The 23,914-nt window shown below is 36.9% G+C and overlaps 1 long non-coding RNA gene across 1 annotated transcript; it reads left to right on the plus strand.

Annotated features, from left to right (window-relative positions):
- The first annotated feature begins 533 nt into the window (after positions 1 to 533).
- LOC138696424 (uncharacterized) lies at positions 534 to 23,028 on the plus strand. The gene is made up of 3 exons (XR_011331377.1): positions 534 to 999; positions 2,124 to 2,238; positions 22,047 to 23,028. It is a non-coding gene; the product is annotated as an uncharacterized lncRNA (long non-coding RNA).
- Positions 23,029 to 23,914: the final 886 nt, after the last annotated feature.

A 23,914-nucleotide genomic window follows, 5' to 3' on the forward strand; every position in this document is an offset into this window, starting at 1 on the left:
AATCAGTACTTAATATGGGTAGTTTCCAACAAATAATGCTACAACATTTTTGTCGTTCTTTGATAACAGAGAAGATAGCACAAAAACTTGTGTTTGTCAGACTTAACCTAAACAAACGACATACAGACATTGTAACTAAACCACTCATTACCATTTACGACTTTAACCTTTGTATAGAATCAGCTGATCAATGAATTAATAATGGTGTGCGTACTTTATGACTTTGTAGAATGTTTATAAAACAGAATTAGTCAACTAATGGTGAAATAAACCATAAAGCGGGAATGAATATTACAGATTATTAAATACTTACTATAACATTACAGATGATTGGCCAGTCTTACAAATTTTGATATTAAAGTTCGCGCCACCGCAAGGATTTCAATTTCCATGCGCCCCCCTCCAACACGTGAGAGTTTCAAGTACCAACTTCATCCAACGAAGTTCCAAGTACAACATTAAGAACAAAGAGAACAGTGTAACTGCTGCAGTTACACTGTTCTCTTTGTTCGTTGGTTCATCGGAACAAGCTCCGACGTTCCGACTGTTATCTCGGAGTCGGAACATACCTTGTGCAACGCGGTACTGCGAGCCCGTAACAGCTGGGCAAGTGAGCAGCTCGGAGTCGGAACACTGTTATTTCGGAACAGGAGGTTCCGACCTACTGTTCATTTTTGCAACAGTTCCGAGGGAGTCGGAACATACCCTGTGCAACGCGGTACTGCGAGCCCGCAACAGCTGGGCAAGTGAGCAGCTCGGAGTCGGAACACTGTTATTTCGGAACAGGAGGTTCCGACCTACTGTTCATTTTTGCAACAGTTCCGAGACCGGAACAGTTCCAAAATAACTGTTGTGTTATTTTTTTACCCATCTCTAATTTGAAATCAGTCCGGCTACATCAAAGGTACCGACGCGAAGTGTTCATTCTTTATAATCCCTATTCGCTGGTGCCGCCAAACCAACAAGACAATGGCGCAATGTCGCAACAGTTAAAACTATGTATGTATTTATTTATAGTTAAAACTATGAAACTTCTTTGGTCCCAACAATATCTTCTACTATCTTGTTATTGTTGGGATATTGTTAGGTTGGTGGCACTATATGCTTTGTTACCTGTTTTGCATTTATTCACATTATTAAATCCAGCGTTCTTGTTGGGTCATCCTTCAGGTACAGAACTATAATACACAGGTCTAAATACTATAGATTTTCACATTATAACACAAACTTGTACATATAATTACGTACAAATTTATATAGTGTTGTCTGTGCTCGTAAATAGACCTAATCGATGTGGTTTAAGTTCCAATAGCTGTAAAAAAAAATGAAGTTACAATGAATGGTTATATTATAAAGAGAAATTTAATAAATTTAGTGACAGATGAAGGTAAATATACATTCTAATATTTTACAAGTTCGGAAGGTCAATAGTAATTGTTAGTTTAAGTGTTGTATTTCTTTTACTGACTTGATATTTTCTTCTCGTGTATTTACTGCATTAATTTATTATATTGTAATGTCATCGGGTCTGAAAACAGAGAAGTCCCAGGAATTTACATCATTTGTTGATAGTGTGTTTTTATCAATGAGATTTCCGCAGAAGTTATGGAAAATTGTAAATGAATGTGACACAGGGGCAATTCAGTGGAGTAACAAGGGCAGAACTATATTGCTGGATTACAAAAAATTTCAAGAACAGTACCTCAATTGCAAAATCTCTATGTTTAAAACAAAGAATATAAATAGTTTCATTAGACAACTTAATCTTTATGGATTTCGTAAAGTTACATCACATAACAGAGACCCACTTTGTAATTTACAAAATCCAGACGTACATGAATTTTTGCATGACAATTTTCGAAGTGGAAGAAGAGATTTGTTGAGTCGTGTTTCTCGAAAGGCAGACAGTTCAAAAATAAAGTCACACAGCAAACTCAAAACGGATATACTGGTAATAAAAGGTGTATGGGATGAAAAGAAAACGCCTAGATCCCGATTAATTATGTGTCAGGTACAATTATCACATCAATAATATTAGAGAAAGAGAGAGAATTTAATATATATAATTATTACATCAATAATATTAGAGAGAGAAAATTTAATATAATCTTGTATTTTCGTAGTTGGCTCTCAAAGAAGCTCTTGAGAAAGCAGCACGTCAGTATCGTAGAGAGAGATGCTGTTGGGAAAGTGAAGATCCTCTTGCTGATATTGCCAATTCCAATTCCCAGGAAGCCGGTAAATACCTTAGAAACTCGGAATGTTAGTCAAGTGGCATAAACTTTAGGCCTGGATGTTCTATGATGGTTTTTGCACATAGAATCATTCAGGGATAATAATAATAATAATTTGTCAGAGACCAGTATGCAAGGCTGGATATGACATCGTCAAACTTACAAGCTAATTAGGATTACAGTTCCACAAGTTACATTTCACCCTAGATTACCTTTTATATTATTTTTCTGAGTTACAAATTGTTGGGTTGCAACTTAACTATGATTATGATTGATTCCATTAACGTATTTAAAATATTAGACCTTAGTTATTGCTTTCTATGAATTTGTTACAGATACACGATGCCTTACTCTTTAGCCATTTTCAATAGATTTCAATATCTGATTAGAGACTCACTTGCTCGTAAAGGTACAGTAACATGTTAAAGAATTTGATACTTAAATATCAATAGATATTGCTGGGTTTACGTAACTCTCTCCAAAGAAACAAAAGGAAAAGAAAAAGATTTAACGTATTGATGCGTCTATCTATTATTATGAAGTGTGTAATTTTTTAAACATTTATTTGAAAATGTCTGTATGTGAATGAGCTTTCTACAACATATTAAAAAAAAAAAGCTTGAATTTGCGATAATGTGTCTTGCAGCTCCAACCGTCAGTTACATCTCAATGATGCACTATATTTTTCTCAAATCATCCACAGCTAGTCCACTGCTGTGGAATAATGGTTAGCACATTTGACTGTGAAACACGAGGCCCAGGTTCAAATCCTAGCAAGGATAAGTTACCTTGTAGGAGTTTTTCAGAGGTTTTCCCGCAACCAATTGCAGCAGAATTGCTGGGTAACTTTCGATGTTTGACCTCGAACTCATTTCGCACTCAGAGCGTATGGGTGGGGGAGGAATTATCGAGCCCAATAGAAATTACTTCTGGGGTGCCGCAAGGGAATGTCTTGGGGCCCCTTCTATTCCTTGCTTTTGTAAATGATCTGCCAGTTAACATCTTTTCCAGGGTTCGATTATTCGCGGATGACTGTATCGTATATAGGGAAATAAAAAGTTATGATACTACTCTTCTTCAGAATGACCTCAATAGAATAAACGGTTGGGTGATGGCCAACAAAATGAAAATAAATTCTCTAAAGAGCAAAGCCATTAGCTTAACAAGAAAAAAGAAATAAAATAATCGGATTGTATATGTTAGGGGGTGAAACCATTCTGGAAGTTAACAAATGTAAATACCTAGGAATAACATATAGCAGTGATCTCGGCTGGGGGGAACACGTTACTGACACAGCAGGAAAGGCATGGAGGGCATTACACTTTGTGATGAGGGTACTAAGGAAAGGCTCTGATAAATCCAAAGAGATTGCATATAAATCACTAGTACGTCCAGTAATGGAATATGGTGCTGCATGTTGGGGTCCTTACAGATTAGAACATATAAAGACACTGGAAAAGATTAAAAAACGGGCTCTCAAGTGTTGTCGTAATAATTCACCATTAAAATGGGACACACTCGCGGACTGGAGAACGTGAATTCGATTATGCGCAATGTTCAAAACATACAGAGGTGAGCCTGCCTGGAAAGAAATAAAAAAATAGGTTGCAAGCCGTCAAATTATTCTTCAAGGAACGACCACTCATATAAATTGAGGGAAAGAATACAGAGGACGGACACTGGAAAGTTTTCTTTTCTCAATTGTACTATCAGGGACTGGAATGCTTTACCTGCAGACTTACTAAAGGCTTTACCAATAACCAAAAATGTATTTAAAAATAGGCTTAAGGACTTTACTAATAGACGGTAGTATATTATACACACTACTTAAAGGGTGTAATTGATATCTTGTTATTTGAATGTTCTATGAGTGAGGAAGTGTGTAGTGTCAGTGAAGTCTATTGTGTAAGTGAAGTGTGTTGGTGTCAGTGAAGTGGCTGTGCAATGTATTTGGACAGTGAAATGTTTAGAAGTGTTAGTGAAATCAGTTAGAATCAGTGCAGTGAGTGAGTTGACAGTGAAATAAGTGTAGTGCCGAAAGGTACTTGTGCAGGTATGAACCTATCACACTCGTGGGTCTTAGTTCGAACTTAGGGTTAAGATACAAATTAGATTTACTTTAAATGTTATTTTAAGTAATCATGCTTCATTTAATTTAGGATGCTCCTTTTTATTATTATTATTATTATTATTATTATTATTATTATTTATTGTTTTTTATTAATTGTGTTTATTACTAATTGTCATTTATTGAGTGTAATTAGTTACCACTGCTACCGGGTATATACCCATTTGCAGTGTGAATAAATACACATACACATACATACATTAATTCTCATGTCATCATCAACCTTACCTATAGCCAGGTTTAAGTTCATGGTGCAGTATACTGTACTTGTACAAGAGTGTGGTCGTTAGGCTACCCAAACATTCATCAGAATAGGAGTGGTAAGCACAATAAGCCTCAGGCTGCAGTGTAAGACCTCAGGTCCGTCCTCCATAAATGAGAGAAAAAAAGGATATCGCTACATACAAGGTTGCCAGATGATGAGTGATATTATGGTAACATGATAATGAAATTGGGCCAAGTGAATAAAAATCGAGTTACAAATTTAAGTGTTAAGTATTAGTACTAACTCTAGCTATCAAGTGTTAAGATAAAGCACTAACTTTAGCTTGAAAAATTGTGAATAAAACTGAAGTTAATGCTAGAAAATTTAAAACTTTAGCTGTTGCTGAACTGAACACCTGCAAAAATGCGTATAAATTGATTTAATTATGGCATTGTTGAATACACATCTGATTTTATTAATGAGTATTAAAGGATTGTGTGTGTGTGTATGTATGTATGTATATATGTGTATATATATATATATATATATTACTTGGTTATTTAACAATGCTGTATCAACTACAAGGTTATTTAGCCTCGATGGAAATTATGATAGTGAGATGATATTTGGCAAGATGAAGCCGAGGATTCGCCAGAGATTGCTTGACATTTGCCTTACAACTGGGGAAAACCTCGGAAAAACCAAACCAGGTGATCAGCCCAAGCAGGAATCGAACCAATGCCCGAGCGCAACTCCAGATCGGCAGGCAAACGCCTTAGCTGACAGTGCTACGCCGGTGGCTAAAGGATTGTTGTTGAGGAAATATAAAGCAGTAGTTTGCAAGAAAATGAACAGTGCTATAGGATGTCAAAGTCAGAGACAGAAATAGAAACAAACCAAGAATCAAATAATGATTCACAATTTAAATTTGTCATGTTGTTGGCAGAACATAAGGTACTCTTTAGCAAGTGTCAACTGTCCAAAATTAGATATGAAAAAGAAAGCTCAGTGTCTGTATTGAGGAATGAATTCTTAAAATAATTTTGGTAAAGATATCACAGAAAAGCAACTTAAGATGAAGATACAAAATATGAAGACCGAAGTGAAAAAGAGGACGGATAAAAATACTGCAGAAAATAGGAAAGTGGTTCTAAAGGACTGGGAAAAAAATATTATTGGATTTCTGTACTCTGGTGAAAATCTCGTTTTCAAGAAAATACCAGGTAAGTATAACCTATTAATATTTCTGCTACACTGTATTGTTAATAAAATTTACTCTGACTGTTATAACATTCATAATAATAAATTATTAATAATTATAATTTTATAATGTATATTTATAATATAATATTAGTAATATTGTAATAATATTGATTTTTAATTATTGTTAACAAAAGGTATCTATTTTATTATTATTATTTCAATCATCATAATTGATGAATTTTTTATATTGACAAACATAGATATTAAATGCAATAGTGACAACAGTTACAGCTCTGGTATTAAATAAATTATTACATTTATTTATATTTGAGCATTATTAGCACATAATATATCACATTTTCTCTTGTCTGCAGGTACTACTACAGATTTAAACTTGCATGAATTATTATCATCACCATCATTACCCCGACCTTCAAAGAGAATGAAATCAGCATTGCCAGAGACAACTGATTTGACAACTTCTGAACTTCAAAGACTTTTATTGTTAGAGCAACTGAAATTAACTAGACTGTAACTACATAAAGAGGAACTTATACTTAAACCTTTGCATCTAACAATGAAGAAGATGGAGAAATTAACCCAATAAATTATGTAACGTTTGTAACCCTCAGTTTTGCATGTAAACTTTTTCAAATAAATAGTGTTTCATTGTGAAAATAATTTACACGTTGTTTGTTACATTAATAATATTTTTTATCTCCTCCCTTCTTAACATTCCTCAGCATCGCATTCTTGCTTCATCCTCATCGTCATCTTCCACTTCCTCTTCATGTTCATATTGACCACCTTCTTCTAGTGGATCAGTTAAGTACTTAGCAATGTTATGAAGCACTGCACAACTGATAACCACAGATGGCACTCTATCTAGTTTCACACATATTAAATTGAGAATAGGGAATCTTCGCTTTAATTATCCAAAATGCCTTTCTATAATGACATGCTCTATTCTGGAGTGCGTGGATTTGCATACTATCACCAAGTAATAGAACATTACTGTTGTCTTGATTCATCACCCGATAAATATCAGATCTCCTCAGTACTCTATTATTGTGGACTGATCCTGGCCACTGGAAATCGATACTAGTAACTTCCTCTTTCACATTACACTGTACATTTAACCCTAGAGAGCTCGCGCCTGTAAACTTTACGTCATGGCTCGCGCACAGTCGATTCGACCATGCGTGGAAATGAAGCGGAATCTATAGTTTTTGCTAATATCTGTTAGCACAAAAGTTACAAAAACATTATTTAACTGCATTTTATTCATTAACATCACTGTTATTATGTATTAAAAAGAAGATGAACATGCCAATATCCAAGTAACCTTGAGTGTTCTTTATACTGTGAAAAATATATAAATCACATTATATGTTAAATATTTTCATCAACGTCATGGCCTGGTATAGGAGTAACACTTGTCCTATTCATTATAGTTATTATCAGTGTGAAATAGGCCTAAATTCAACAAACACGGAAGAAAATAATATTAGAAGATGAACTCACTTAGTCACATGACCTCACACGTATTACATATCTTCATCACTATCACCATCGGCACTTTCTTCAGGATTAGCACAAAAAGTGCAAGTTGACTGTGTATGTTCTTTGCAGATGAAGTGGCGGCATACATTACACCTCGTCTTAGACTTACGATTTTTCTTCCAATCGCAGAGATGGCACCTTCCTGGACCCTCATCTTCTCAAGATGGAGGTGGATTTCTTTCTTCAGCAGTTCCAGTAATTTCTCTGATGTTTCTCTTCAGTTGACGCGGCAGATTTTCTAGTTGCAGTCTTTCAAGTAGATAATTTCTAGACAACTCCTTGCTGAGTGTTTGTAGGAATTTTCTTCGAAACATGTCAAATTGGCGAATATTGTGTTTCAGTATAATGAAACTATTGATGCCTGCTATGTTCAGTAGTGTAAAGAACAGAGGCCAGCTGGTTCTTGCAACTGAATACCTAGCCTTGTACTCGTCCACCATGTCCACCCCTCCTTTCGTTGAATTATAAAACGTCAACATGTAAGGTTTTCTAGATTCTTCAGAGTCTGGTTCAATTTCATCGGTATGATGCATGGTGGATAACAGCAACACCACCTTCTTCTTTTTCGGACAGTAGGACAGAAGGGTCTTGTCCTTGGTGAACCCGAAAACACTGCTATTTTCCATTGAATGACTTCGCAAAAATAAAGGGGGCACCTCCCTCTTATTTTTTCTCAGCGTTCCAACTAATGTTAACTTGTGAGTTGTTATCAGCAAGCGGCACTGAAGTGAACCAGTTGTCAGTGGTGACATTTCTCCTGGATCCACTGATTGGCTGCACCATCCTGTTCACAACACATTTAGCAGAGTTATCAACTTGGTAGGGCCCTTCAGGCTGCTTACTAGCGTAGACTTCCATATTCAGTGTATAAAAGGTTTTTGCACATGCCAGAGAGAATACCTTTATTCCATATCTTGCCGGTTTTGTTTTTATGAATTGTTTCAAACTGCACCTTCCCCTAAAAGATTCCAACATCTCGTCGATAGTGACGTATTCGCTAACAGTAAAATTCTCGGAGCATTTTTGAACAATTTGCTCAAAGAGAGATCGAATAGGAGCAAGTTTATCAACACTTCTGCGCTTTTGTCGAGTATTTGAATCATCAAATCTTAAAACTGTTACCAGGAACTTGAATCGTATCCGGTTCATACAAGTTCTGAAATAAGGAACATCTGTCCCATCAGCAGACCAAAGGTCGAACAGGTTCAGATGAGATGCTCTCAAAACTCCAGCCATATAAAGAAGTCCTATAAAAGCTTCCATTTCAGTTCTCGTTGTATTGTGTGCATCTCTTGGGCGGCTGTAATTTGGACGCACTTTTTCAATTTTTTCATTTGTATGTCTAACAATTTCATCAATGATAGTGTTAGTAAAAAATAACTTCCAACAGTGGAATGGAGTCGATGCGCTCCTTGCTACCTGTTTTACACCAGGTATAAACCTTACTATATTACGTTCGCCAACACGTCTGTTACGTGGTGGACAGTGCATTTCCCATGTTGTTATTCCATCTTTCCCTGTATAAATTGGACCTGGAACAAGGTCTACTTCCTCATCTGCTGATTGAGCAGAGTCTGTGTTATGATCGATTTCTTCAACCATATCTTCTTCTTCAATGTCCGATTCAATGCTATCAATTGGTCTGATAATTTCTTCTTCACGGAACAACTGTCTTCTCACTGCACCAGCTTCCCTTCTTGTTTCTTCTTCCCAGGCCATTTCCTTTTCTACACTATCAATAAGGTTCCTTATCCTATCTCCCTCTTCATCCATATTTCTACACCGCAGTAGTGAAAATAAAGTATTACACTGACAAAAACGTGTGTATATGTGAAAAGTTATAAATACAAGAAAAAAACTACATTATTCGAAATTTTCTCGGGCTTCCAGCCAGGTCAAAAGTTGGTGATCCACCGACGTTTCGAGGATGTTCATCTTCCTCATTTTCAGGGTTAAATGATATCTGAGGGTACCTAGCTCCTTAAACTATAGTGCCAGAGGGAGTCAGCCGAGGAGCTGTGCACCGATTGGCTGTTATTAGTGTGGACCGTGGCGAGAAGGCTGCCGACGTGTCGTCTTGCTTTGTGCTTTCCGGCTGAATGACCTTGGGTCTCACGGTGGACGAGTTCTCATGTGTCCTCCGCTGATGACGGCCCGTCGTCCGGGCGGTGAGAAATTTAATAGCCGGTGACCATGCCGCTCTTAGTTGGAGATCCGAGTCCCGGTTCAGGTTACCGCGTTCCGCCGCTATGGCCAGGGTTTCTTTTACTCTTCTATCCCAATAGCCCGCACACTTTACCAGGACCTCGGTGTTATTGAAATTAGACCTATGGCTTTTTTCAATGCAATGTTCAGCCAATCCGGATTTTTCGGGCTGCATTAAACTGATGCTTCTTTGATGTTCCGAAAAACTCGTCGCTATTGTGCGTCCAGTCTGTCCAGTGTAAGCTGCATCACATTCACACGGGATGCGGTAGATCCCTGGTACTCTGAGGCCTAGATCGTCTTTTACTGATCTGACCTTGTTCCTGATTTTTGGCGGAGGTTTGTGGATTGTTTTTATTCCATGCTTGTGGAGCAGTCTGCTTATCTTTCCCGACAACTTCCCTGTGAATGGTAGACAGGCTGTGGCTGGTTTTTCCGCTTCTAGTGAGTCCATGATGGGCTGCTGCTTCTTGTGTCTTGCTCTATTCAAAGAGGCCGTGATGTCTTTAGCCAAATATCCATTCTGCTGGAGGGTGAGCTTCAGGTGTTGAAATTCAGTGTCTAATTGCTCCGGGTCCGATATAGAGACTGCTCTATGGGCCAATGTGTTAAGTATGCCCATCCGCTGAGCTTTGTGATGGAAACTATTCGCGTTCAGGTACAAGTTGGTGTGTGTGGGTTTACGGTATACCGCATGGCCAAGAGATCCGTTGTTATTTCTGGAGATAAGGATGCCCAAAAATGGGAGTTTACCACTCGTTTCAACCTCCATAGTGAACTGGATCTGGGGTCGTAGACTGTTTATATGCCTGAGAAAATCTGGCAATGTGTCTTGTCCACGAGGCCAGATGACGAACGTATCGTCTACGTACCTAAAGAAATGTGTAGGCTTTAATGGCGCTGTAGCTAGTATTTCATGCTCCAGATGCTCCATATAGTAGTTGGCAATGGCTGGTGAAAGCGGAGAACCCATGGCGACTCCGTCTATCTGTTCATAGTAGGTGTTGTTCTGTAGAAAATATGTGGAGGTGAGCGTGTGGCGGAACAATTCCGTGATGTCAGGTGGAAATTGATCGGAAAGCAGTAGCATGGCTTCCGAGAGTGGAACCCTGGTGAAGAGGGACACTACATCGAAGCTGACTAGAAGGTCGGACGGTTTCACTTTGATGTTGTCGAGGATCTGTACAAATTGTGTAGAGTTCTTCACATAATGTACGCACCCACCCACCAGTGGTTGCAGCAGGTTGGTGAGATAGCGGGCCAAACGATACGTAGGGCTGCCAATCGCATCCACTATAGGCCTTAGTGGTACCTCCGGGTTATGTATCTTGGGTAGACCATATAACCTGGGTGGTATACTGCATACTGCCTGACGGTGAAACTAACCGCTTACTCTTGGCGCGGAGACTGGATTTCTTGATTAGCTGGTAAGAAATCCAGTCTCCGCACCGAGAGTAAGCGGTTAGTTTCACCGTCAGTTAGTATACCACCCAGGTTATATGGTCTACCCAAGATACATAACCCGGAGGTACCACTAAGGCCTATAGTGGATGCGATTGGCAGCCCTATGTATCGCTTGGCCCGCTATCTCACCAACCTGCTGCAACCACTAGTGGGTGGGTGCGTACATCATGTGAAGAACTCTACACAATTTGTACAGATCCTCGACAACATCAAAGTGAAACCGTCCGACCTTCTAGTCAGCTTCGATGTAGTGTCCCTTTTCACCAGGGTTCCACTCTCAGAAGCCATGCTACTGCTTTCCGATCAATTTCCACCTGACATCACGGAATTGTTCCGCCACACGCTCACCTCCACATATTTTCTACAGAACAACACCTACTATGAACAGATAGACGGAGTCGCCATGGGTTCTCCGCTTTCACCAGCCATCGCCAACTATTATATGGAGCATCTGGAGCATGAAATACTAGCTACAGCACCATTAAAGCCTACACATTTCTTTAGGTATGTAGACGATACGTTCGTCATCTGGCCTCATGGACAAGACACATTGCCAGATTTTCTCAGGCATATAAACAGTCTACGACCCCAGATCCAGTTCACTATGGAGGTTGAAACGAGTGGTAAACTCCCATTTTTGGGCATCCTTATCTCCAGAAATAACAACGGATCTCTTGGCCATGCGGTATACCGTAAACCCACACACACCAACTAGTACCTGAATGCGAATAGTTTCCATCACAAAGCTCAGCGGATGGGCATACTTAACACACTGGCCCATAGAGCAGTCTCTATATCGGACCCGGAGCAATTAGACACTGAATTTCAACACCTGAAGCTCACCCTCCAGCAGAATGGATATTTGGCTAAAGACATCACGGCCTCTTTGAATAGAGCAAGACACAAGAAGCAGCAGCCCATCATGGACTCACTAGAAGCGGAAAAACCAGCCACAGCCTGTCTACCATTCACAGGGAAGTTGTCGGGAAAGATAAGCAGACTGCTCCACAAGCATGGAATAAAAACAATCCACAAACCTCCGCCAAAAATCAGGAACAAGGTCAGATCAGTAAAAGACGATCTAGGTCTCAGAGTACCAGGGATCTACCGCATCCCGTGTGAATGTGATGCGGCTTACATTGGACAGACTGGACGCACAATAGCGACGCGTCTTTTGGAACATCAAAGAAGCATCAGATTAATGCAGCCCGAAAAATCCGTATTGGCTGAACATTGCATTGAAAAAAGCCATAGGGCTAATTTCAATAACACCGAGGTCCTGGTAAAGTGTGCGGGCTATTGGGATAGAAGAGTAAAAGAAACCCTGGCCATAGCGGCGGAACGCGGTAACCTGAACCGGGACTCGGGTCTCCAACTAAGCGCGGCATGGTCACCGGCTATTAAATTTCTCACCGCCCGGATGACGGGCCGTCATCAGCAGAGGACACATGAGAACTCGTCTGCCGAGCCCACCGTGAGACCCAAGGTCATTCAGCCGGAAAGCACAAAGCAAGACGACACGTCGGCAGCGTTCTCACCGCGGTCCACACTAATAACAGCCAATCAGCGCACAGCTCCTCGGCTGACTCCTTCTGGCACTATAAATTAAGGAGCTAGGTACCCTCAGATATCATTTAACCCTGAAGATGAGGAAGATGAATATCCTCGAAACGTCGGTGGATCACCAACTTATGACCTGGCTGGAAGCCCGAGAAAATTTCGAATTATCACGTCGCCAGGGAAGCTTCAGTAGTTATTTCAAACTACATTATACTTATACACCAAGTGAAACAATACGAAGTTACGTAATGACTCGCACACGGTTGAAACGACCAGGTCTGTATAACAGTTTCAAATCAAATTGACCAATAGCAATAGCAAAATGCATGATAACAATCACATCTTATTCTGGAAGAGTCGAATGAAAGGTACTGAAGGGGTGAGCGGCAGAACTCAAGTGATCTTGAAGCAGAAGCTAAATGTTTATATCACACCCGGTCGAAAAGACCGTGCGCGAGCTCTCAAGGGTTAAGCTGCAAAAACCTTTCAGATTCACATATTCATCACCATTATTTCATGGTTTAAGAATTCGAATATACGTGCAATCTGTAGGAAAGTCGTATCGTTCAGTCCACTGTGCTTTTGCTTCATGTTTTTCAAGATCTGTGCGAGGGAATTTAATCCACAGAGGTGCCTTTTCCATTATCTTTCCTGACACTGTTTTCAGTGTCTCACACACCATTGTGCGATGCACTCCTATATCTTGTGCGACCCCTGATTAGAATCCTGGATCACTTAGAAATCGTAGATATGTTTCCATTCTTAAAGCACCTCCTATTGTTTCAGAAATATCACCCAGAAAATACTCAGCCAACCATTCAATGTTCTCTTCTTCGAATATGAATAGACCATGGTAATCTGCTGTGTGTGTTGACATACATTCTCTGTATAATTTAGGAGTCCGAATATTCATGAAAGCAACTATTCTTTGTGATGTATTCTCACAAACTGACTAAGTCTCGTCAGAAGGCACACTTGAAAATTCGTAAGACTGAATTTGTAGTTAAATAGTTTTAACCGGGTTATATTCACACTTTTTAAAGCACTTGTTGGAAATTTTAAGTTTTATCTGGATAACTTACCTAAGTATAAACTTTATTCAATAATATTCAGCTCAGTTATCACCTATAAGTTTAAGAATAAACTTGACTTTATTCACAGAATCGGTAGTATAAACTTAAAATTAGCTAGATTAAGCAATAAGTAGTTCTTATTCACTTGGCCCAATGATTTTCCTAGAATTAGAATGATTTCTTTGTCAAGTGCGGTAATTTTATTTCTAAACATCCTTTATTACCTTTTTCGTATGTTTACTATGAACAAATTTTTTGCCAAAAAAAAAAAAGATTGTAATTAACTACTTTTTTTTTTCATGGTAGTTACATAAGGTTCTTAAATCATTTTTACACAATCTTAGCATTAGTAACTTCTGCTCATCTAAATTGAGCCGGTTTATTGTAATGATTTCTTTACCAGTTTTTTCATAACTTTCCTTATAGCAGTTCTCTTGAATACATAAATCAAACACAGCAATCAATTATTTTTAATAACCATTAAAAAATTAGCAACACATATGGAACACTTCTACTCATCAACACAACTAAAGAGACTAGGGTTGCCAGATCTCCAGCCGCCGCCTGGAGTGGCCGGTTTTATGAATCCATCTCCAGCCGGCAGGAAATTCTTGCCCGGGGAAAATACTTTTGCAATATCAATTAGTAACTTAATATAATGAAAATTAACTCTTGTCATTAGATGTAATAACAATGACGTCGGTTCATAAAATTATTTTAAAAGTGAGTGTCTGTGTCAGGGTTTTAAAGACGCAAACAAGGCTGCTGGAGAAGTGAACAGCAACAGTGCACATCTCGCCAACCGGCTTACCAGCCAAGCAGACAGTCAGACACTATCTCATGCTGTGCAACAAAGAAAAATTATGTAGAGCATGCCAGGCCATTACTACTGAGTCTAGTGCAAATCAAATACTGAGTCTAGTATTTTCAAGTTTCATGTCTATGTTGGTATGAAATATAGGTGCCAAAATGCACTTCTCGTAAGGCGTATTTTTCTTCTGCATATCATCAGATACCTGAGATAACAAATGTACGTAAATATAACTTATCTTCAGCAATTCGAAGATAATTTTGAAATACCAGCGTGAAAGTTTGATATGTTGAAAATGTGTGTTAGAAATACATTAAATCTACCATTTTCAATGTAGTTTTATCATAATAAAGCCTTGTAGCATTATTTTAACGAAATCAGAATGCATAACAATGGAACAATTTAAGATTCAAAACAAGCTCATCGCTTCCTTCACGCTCAGCTCAGTTCTCATAGTTTTGCAGTGCAATGCAGTGCAGTGCAGTCCAAAGTGCGGGAATTTGTTCAATATAAATCCGGCAAAAAGATATTGAAGTTCTTTTCGTGATGAGTGGTTGGCAAATGATACAAGGACTGGCTAGTGAAAGGAGTGGATGAATTTTCTTGTCGGTGTAAAGTGTGAAATTCATTTACAGTTAAGTCTGAGGGTGTTAAAGCTGTTAATAGGCACTTGGATCAGAGAATCACAAACAAAATAAAATTACAGTATAAAAAGTAGGAATAATTCTATTCTGAAATTTATGCCACCACGAAATTCAACTCAACATGATAAAGTTACAGCAACTGAGTTGACTTGTGTGAAACGTCACCATTCCTACAATTCACAAGATTGTGGCAACAAACTTCAGGCTACTCGTATGTTTTAATGACTCTTCAATAGCGACAAAAATAAGTTGTGGGCGAACAAAAATTGAAGCGCTTGTTACAGGCATTCTTTTACCATTCACGCAGGCGAGGCTTATGAACGACTTAAAAATGTCTCATTCTCAATTGGCTTAGATGTCTCATATAAGGATAACAAGAAACATTTCCCATTAATGGCGACAAATTTTTCCGCAAAAGATGGCAAAATAGTGATGTTCTATACTTTTATGAATATAGTAATGAGAGTGCAGAGAGCATTTCAAATGAAATAAAATCAATTGTTGCAGAAAATAGACTTAGTTTAAATAACACTAACTTAATTGACTGACAATACTGTAGCAAATATAATTCAGTGTTCACAAAAATGTAAGAAGAAAATCCTAATACTGTATAGTACAGGCTAAAATTGTTGTTGCCACATAGTACATAATTGTGCCAAATTTGGTTTTAAATTGCTTAAGTATGATGCTAAGGCAATAAGATATTGATAGTTCAGCGGCTTCAAGGCATCATCAAGGTGAATGGTCAAACCAGCCGTCACATCGAGCACGTCTGTTTTGTTTGTTACTGTCACAGAAAGTATTGGTGTTCTGTCATGGCTATTGTTTTCGTAGTTATTCTGGTGGATTGTCTGTATTTCGAGTAACATAACTTCATTTAGCGATAATCATTGTGAAGGGTTTAATTTATTATCTACCTTGTAGGATCGTCAGAAATAGCCCTATTTAAGTCATCGGGATAAAATGAAATAGGCCTAATTGATTCTGCGTCATTATTAATGATACTAATATCTGAAACGCCTGGCCCAGATAAAGCACACGCTCCACTATTTTCTATACTGTTCGCCACATTACGACATTCAGATTTATATGGGCCTGACACTTCTTCAGTAGACATTATTAGCTGATGTAAAGCAGTCCATGGAGCTAAAAGCTGTATCTTTCCTTTATAACTTCAAATTTATAGCATGAAATCTTGATTACAGTTTAGAGGCTATTACTTATCATTTGCACACTGTATACCATGTTCACATTCACTCACTTTTAATAATAATAATAATAATAATAATAATAATAATAATAATAAAAAAAAATCTCCGGTTTTCGCCATATTCACATCTGGTAATCCTAAAAGAGATTGAGGAAGCAGCAACAAGATGCCTGTTCTGACTTGTCTGGACCTGCAAGCAAGGCATGTTGAAACATGTTCAAAGAAATGTGCATCATGAACCTTTATGTTTCTACATGCACTTCTCATATGGAAATTCAAGCAGCATATAATGTAAAAATATTTTAATCACAATTTCCATCACCCACCTCCCCCGAAACTTCCAACTTCATCTAGGAAAGTTAATGCAATATTTATTACAATCTGATTAATAATATAATCATAGTACTATGAATAATTTACAATTTAACATGCACTAAACAAATCGTTATTTAGTTTAGATAATTGTAAACGTCTTACTACCTAACAATTAAATATCAGATTTTCATAACAGTCAATGCATTAATATTAATGCCTGTAAATTCCACTAATTTCTTCTCCAATTTTATAAATATTAAACAAATTAAATCTAGAATTTCAAATTTTTACTGTCAATAGGGATCATAGAGACTTTCAGTTCTTGTAAGTTTCAGAATTTTTAGCACCTCTCACACCAGAATTATTACTAGGTCCCAAATATTGGAAGTTTTGAAAAAATTGAACTATTTAATTCCTTGCAAGAAGACAAGAGTGCTTTTCTAGAGGATGATTTTGTATTTACATACAGCGAGAAACTAGATGTACAGTGACTCAACTTAATATTACGCCAATCCCTATTTTTTTTTTATTTTCGGAATTTTCAGCATCTTTAATATGAAAATAATGAAAGGACTGTTTAAATATCTTAAATATCAAATATATTTATACGATTGAAAGGCGAATGACGAACTATAAGTCAGTACAGACTACATAATTTGCCACTTTGAACATAAAATGATAGAATACACATCCACATTAATATTCGGTCAGGTCACATAGGCCTCACTTCTGTTACGTTGACCTTGTATGCAGGTATGTAATTAACTATAATGGAGGATGGGGAGGTATGATTCAGTTACTACCCTACTGCAATTCTGCTCAGACATGCTGTGGACTGCTAGAAGTTGTTTCTAAGTGAATGGGGTGCAAAAGAAAGAATTCTATTCTTCAACAATAACAACTTGTCATATTTCATCATGCTAAGGGGCGCACATACAGGGAAATTACCGAATTATTGAACATGAAGTCAGTAGCCCATCAGTAAGAACTGGTTCAGATGGCAGAGGAATATCTGGGAGCTCTTCTCTGAAAGCCTGTATCCTTGATGGTGCCTTACCAAAAACCATATTTACTGTAGAGATTAATTTATTGGCCCTAAGAAATTCTACCTTTACTTGTTCTGCTACGTGGTTCATACCATAGGCAAGATATGTCACATGTAACATAAACAAGAAACAGGTGCAGACAGCTGTCACACACTGGTTCCGATCCTAGGCGGCAGACTTCTATGACACAGGGATACAAAAGTTGATCTCATGGTGTGACAAAAGTGTCTCAATTCTGGTGGCGAATATGTTGAAAAATAGCTCAACAATTGCTATATCTGTTCCAATAAATCTTTCCACGAAATTATGGCCCTCGTGAGTGCGCTGAAGTGGCCAAAATTTGCATAAGCACTTGTTTTGACATTAACATGATGGAAGAAAAAAAATAACTTTTTTATCTGCCCTCATGAGACTGTTTGTTTGTGAGTAGTAAAATATTAACATACTGTTAAATTACACACATGTAAAAATATTATAATCAGGGAAAGGATTTATATGTAAATACATATTTACTTATAAAGCTAATATAATTTATATTTTGCATTATCTTTATGTTTCACAATGTGTAGGGTTGAAAAATCCTACTTTTATTTTCCATATTTTTCCATATTTTAGAGTTTAGTACATATTTTCGTTAATTTCCATATATTTTCCATATTTCATATAAAACAGTCCATATTATATTAGGTTTAACAATAAAACAAAACAAAATTCCATTAACTTTTAAAAATACATTTCAACAATAGAGATTTAAACACATGTTCAGTAATCCCTTTAACATCAGAGTTATTTGAAAATTAGCAGTCCTATCAACAATGGGAAAGTAAGTTACAAAACTGTATTAATTTAATTTAAAATTTTTAACAGACTTCAGTTGTGCAGCTCAACAGTTAAATGCCAGTCAGAGTACACATAGGTTCAGTTTTGTAAATCATACTATAAAGACGGTAAATATGCCAAAAGTACGTCATTCAGTCAATTTAAAATCAAAACTAACAAGTTACATTTCAGAATTTAAAGAAGATGGTTTATCAACTGACAATAAAATATTATTTTGTAATTTGTGTCAGTGTGCAGTATCATCTACACAAAAGTTCCTGGTGCAACAACACATTACAACTAGTAAACATCAGGCCAACAAACAACTAAATTCCAAGCAGAGACAATTGTTTTTAACACAACCAACAACATCGAATGTAAGATCTGAGTTTAACATCGACCTGTGCCGTTCTCTCATCTCTGCTGATATTCCTCTCTACAAACTAAAGAATAAGGTCTTCAGGGAATTCCTTGAAAAATATACTCAACATACAATCCCGGATGAGTCAACACTTAGGAAGACGTATGCTCCATCCATCTACGATGAGACAATACAGAAGATAAGAGATGAAATTAAAGATAGTTCAATTTGGGTTTCCATTGATGAGACTCCCGACAAAGAAGGTAGACTTGTTGGTAATGTAGTTATCGGTTTGTTAAGTGAACAATATTCTGAACGAATTCTTTTACATTGTGATGTTCTAGAAAAGTGCAATAACAAAACTATAGTTAAACTGTTCAACGAAGCTATGGGTATCCTGTGGCCAAAGGGTATTATGTACGATAATGTGTTATTCTTTATTAGCGATGCTGCCCCTTATATGGTCAAAGCTGGACAAGCATTATCTGTTGTATATCCTAAATTGACTCATTTTACTTGTGTGGCGCATGCATTTCATCGTGTGGCAGAAGTGGTCAGAGACAATTTCCCTAAAGTAGATTTGTTGATTTCATCAGTGAAAAAAGTATTTCTCAAAGCTCCCAGTAGAGTTAACGTGTTGAAAGAAATGTACCCTGAAATTCCATTGCCACCAAAGCCAATTTTAACTAGATGGGGTACATGGCTAGAAGCAGTTGAATATTATGCCGAACATATAGACTCTATTAACAATGTTCTCCTTGCATTGGACTCTGAAGATGCAGTCTCAATTGATACTGCGAAAACAGTTACCTGTGACATAAGTGTGAAGAATGACTTAGCTCACATTCAGCATACATTTTCATGCATCATAAAAACGCTCAAAAGTCTCCAAAATAGGCACCTTTCACTATCTGAAAGTTTTGAAATTATAAATAGTACTGTGGAACAACTGAATCGTGGTAGAGGTAAAGTTGCAGATGCAGTAAGAGCTAAGGTGGACACTGTACTTTCAAAAAACCCTGGATATGAAGAACTACAAAAGGTTGTTGCTGTGATGAGTGGTGAATCAACAGTGAAGATTAACTTGGACTTATCCCCAGCAGACATTGTGAAATTGAATTATGTACCAGTTACTTCTTGTGACGTCGAACACTCTTTTAGTCAGTATAAATCTATCCTCAGAGACAATAGAAGAAGATTCACTTTTCAGCACTTGAAAGAAATGTTTGTAACCTATTGTTATGGTAACAGACAATAAAAATTGTGTTTTGTTGAAACTACATTGGAAGATAAGGTACGTCCATTATATTTTTTGTTTAGTTTGATTAAAATGTACCAATATTTAACGTACATAGTCATTTTTTTATAATTTTAAGTCCATATTTAATTCCATATTTTGGTAAAAATCCATATTTAATTCCATATTTTGGTAAAAATAACTACATATATATTTACATATTTCATATATTTTTAGTCCATATAAATCCGTTCCCTGATTATAATTTACTTTGGGGAGTTAACAAATACCACAGTCTGACTGCATGCAACATTATTTTTCACCAATTTTTCTTTCGTATTGCAACATTCTATTCACTTTTCTATTGACTTATTATTTTAAGTGCAAAATAACATTTGTTTATTATATCATCACACATCCAAGATAGGACGTTTTCTCTTATTTAGCATATTGTGCTGTCCTGTGCAGTCACTTCAGTGCCTTCTATATAATCATTTAAATTAGTGGCGGAATTCCTAACAGAAGCCAGAAATCTCGTAAATAGCAAACTAATTTCTACATATCTAAAGTTTTAAAGATAGTGTGTTCATTTATTATAGTCAGTCATTTATTGTGGAAAAAAATATTTCAAATTATCCAGCATATTTTTGGATGTTCAAAATATAGTTTTAAATTATGTTAAAACTGCAGACAACATACAAATATTTTAAGTATTTTGCTTCACTATTTCAAGTATGTATTCATAATGATATAGGCTACACTTTTTGAAGTTACTGTACTCGGTACATATACAGAATGTTTCAAAAATACGGGGCATAATTTCAGGTATGTATTTCCCACATGTAGACAATCAAAATAGTTCATTACAACATGTGTCCAGAAATGCTTCACTTCCGAGTTATGGCCTTCACAACATTGAAATTCACAGGAACGTTTTTCTTTCCGCAGGTCATTGTCATTACAGAAGATGTTCAAAATGTCCACCTCCTGCTTGAATACAGACCTCACATCGATGTCTCATTGACCTGCGAACACGATCCCAAACTCCAGGAGTATTGCGTATGTCCTCAGAACATGCCACAATTCGATTCCGAAGGGATTCCAAATCAGGCACCGGAGACGAATAGCCTAAACCAATGATTTTAAATGGCCCCACAAGTAGAAATCGAGAGGGTTCAGATCAGGTGAGCGTGGAGGCCAAGCAATTGGGCCACCTCTACCTATCCATCGATCAGGAAACCTTCGATCCAGGTACCGGCGAGCCGTACGACTGAAGTGTGCAGGAGCGCCATCATGCAAGAAGTGAATGTGCTTCGTGTGCTGATAGGAGGAGTCATGTTCACAGCCTCCAGAATCTCCTCCTGTACTTCTGGAGTTGTAGATCTTGGTCGTCCCCTTCCCAAACTAGGAGAGTTAAATTTTCCATACTCGCACAGACGGTAATGGAGACATACAAATGTCTTCCGATCTGGACATTGTCGCTGTGGGTACCTCTCCTGGTACAAACGACGAGCCAGCATAGCATTGCCGTCCGCCTTACCGTACATGAAGTGTATCTCTGCCAGCTCTTGATTTGAATACATGTCGCACAGTCTAACGCCTACATAACACTGAATGTAACCTTCGCCTCGGAATGAACTGTCAGAGTGCCCTCTTAATGTCTCCTTTGATGGCAACAACCTGCGGAAAGAAAAAATGTTCCGGTGAATTTCAATGTTGTGAAGGCCATAACTCGGAAATAAAGCATTTCTGGACACATGTTGTAATGAACTATTTTGATTGTCTACATGTGGGAAATACATACCTGAAATTATGCCCCGTATTTTTGAAACACCCTGTATTTCGCAATATGGAACTTGCATTTAAAACTATCCACATACATATGAATATATGTGTAAACAGAAATATATGTACATACATATTCTTTTCTGTCACACTTTTTTTTTTATTTTCTTTTTCCTTCCTCAGTGTCTGAACTGTTTGGTTTTGATTTCAACTCAATTCCAAATGCAGAGGCGAATATGGAATGGATCAATAGGAACTCTTCTCTTCTCTCTCCAACCTTCAAAGCATCTGATGAGAACTCTACACAGCTTCCCAATGAAGTTAAAGGTACAAATAACTGTGTTATGCAGGACGCAAAGACTTCTCCAACACAGTAAAAACCATTACATTTTACAAAATCACATTTTCATGTTTTCAGTAATTATTATTGCTGCTTCAGATCTGTATTTTGTTAGCATTCTCCTAGTGCACAATTTTAGTGTAGGTAGTTACTACGAATTTCAAGGCAATCACAACAGAAATTTGATTTTTCATTGAATTAAAAAATACAGTACAACCAAAATAGGTCTAAATGATCTATGCAATATGGAACTGTTTACCGTAAGACATTGTGTAAGACAGATTTTTTAAAGTACAGGTTAGGAATAATAAAATGCAGTTTTTGTGTGTTTAATGTGTAATTATTTTTCCATAATGAAACTACAATCTCCTATTCATTTCTGACTGTAGTAACTCTTGATTTGTAAATGTTCTGACGTTGTTTGAATTATGTATTTTTAACTTCATATCTGTTTATGAAATCTGATATGTCTTGTTGTGTAAAATGTATTTTTAACTCAATTGGCAAATGTGTTATATTTAAGTTATGGATGAATAACTGTACATTGACTATTTACATTTCGTTGTTTAATATTTGGCAGCCTCATTCATAAAATAAATGTTTAAAATGTAATTAATAAAGTTAAATGTGCAATATATAAACGACCAATCATTCTTTCAAAACAAATTGTTACAGGTTATAACTGCTAATAAATGAATTGGGAATCTGTCCTCGAAATTACTGAAAATTATTTTAATTAATTTCGTTTTCACCACCACATTAATTTTCATATGAAACTCCTGTTTTTTGGTATTAAATATATTTATCCATGACTGGTATCTGAACTGGTTTTTATTTCACCGTCCTTAGCAACCTAAACAATGGCTATATTCACAGCAGTGAATTAAAATTTTTTAAACCATTCTCTCCAAGACAACTAACACATTAGCAACAATAAAATCCATTCATTCATTTATAACTTCTTCAAAAACAACACATTGCAAAAAAAATGCCTACAATTTAAAATTAAATTTAGAGACCAGTAATGGATAAAATATTGTATAGCGCATGACAGTAGATAGATTTTATGCGCTCATGGAAATTATCACTCGAGGCCGATACTTCGCCTTGCGTGTTAAACATTCCACTCGCAGATGAAATCTAATTTTCATCTCTTATACTATAAATTCCTATTTTTTTTTAGCTTCAGAATAAGACTAACATTAATAGTAACATCCTTTGCTGTGAAAGCTTTTCCTGCAAGACTTTCCATGAAGATGTTAATGAAGGGGAAACATTACAATTCATTTCATAAATCATTCAAAAGGCTTCTTATTGCATACACTGTTTCTCTCTGCTATATTCTAGCAGAGGTTTCAATGTATATTCTGTACAAGAGTACATGAGAACACGTACTTTTCATTTAATGATAATGTACACAATTTCCCTTATGTTATAATCAACCATATATTTAATTTTATGTTAGAATACTATTACTCTCTGCTTCTGTCAGTGTGTGCATTTACTGTGTGAACAGATCGTAAACTACATAACACTTTGTGAATTCAAATAGGCAGTAGTGCACTCAAGATTGCTTATTATACATAAAGTTTAGATATCTGTCATAAAGAATGTAGAAAAACATTACTGTGTCTAATGAGCAGCAGACCTTGATGGACTGAACTGAAAACTGAGTCTTCACCACATCTTGATTTAAAATTAGGATCACCTT

The sequence above is a fragment of the Periplaneta americana genome, chromosome 3 (assembly GCF_040183065.1).
Source record: "Periplaneta americana isolate PAMFEO1 chromosome 3, P.americana_PAMFEO1_priV1, whole genome shotgun sequence".
NCBI lineage: Eukaryota > Metazoa > Arthropoda > Insecta > Blattodea > Blattidae > Periplaneta > Periplaneta americana.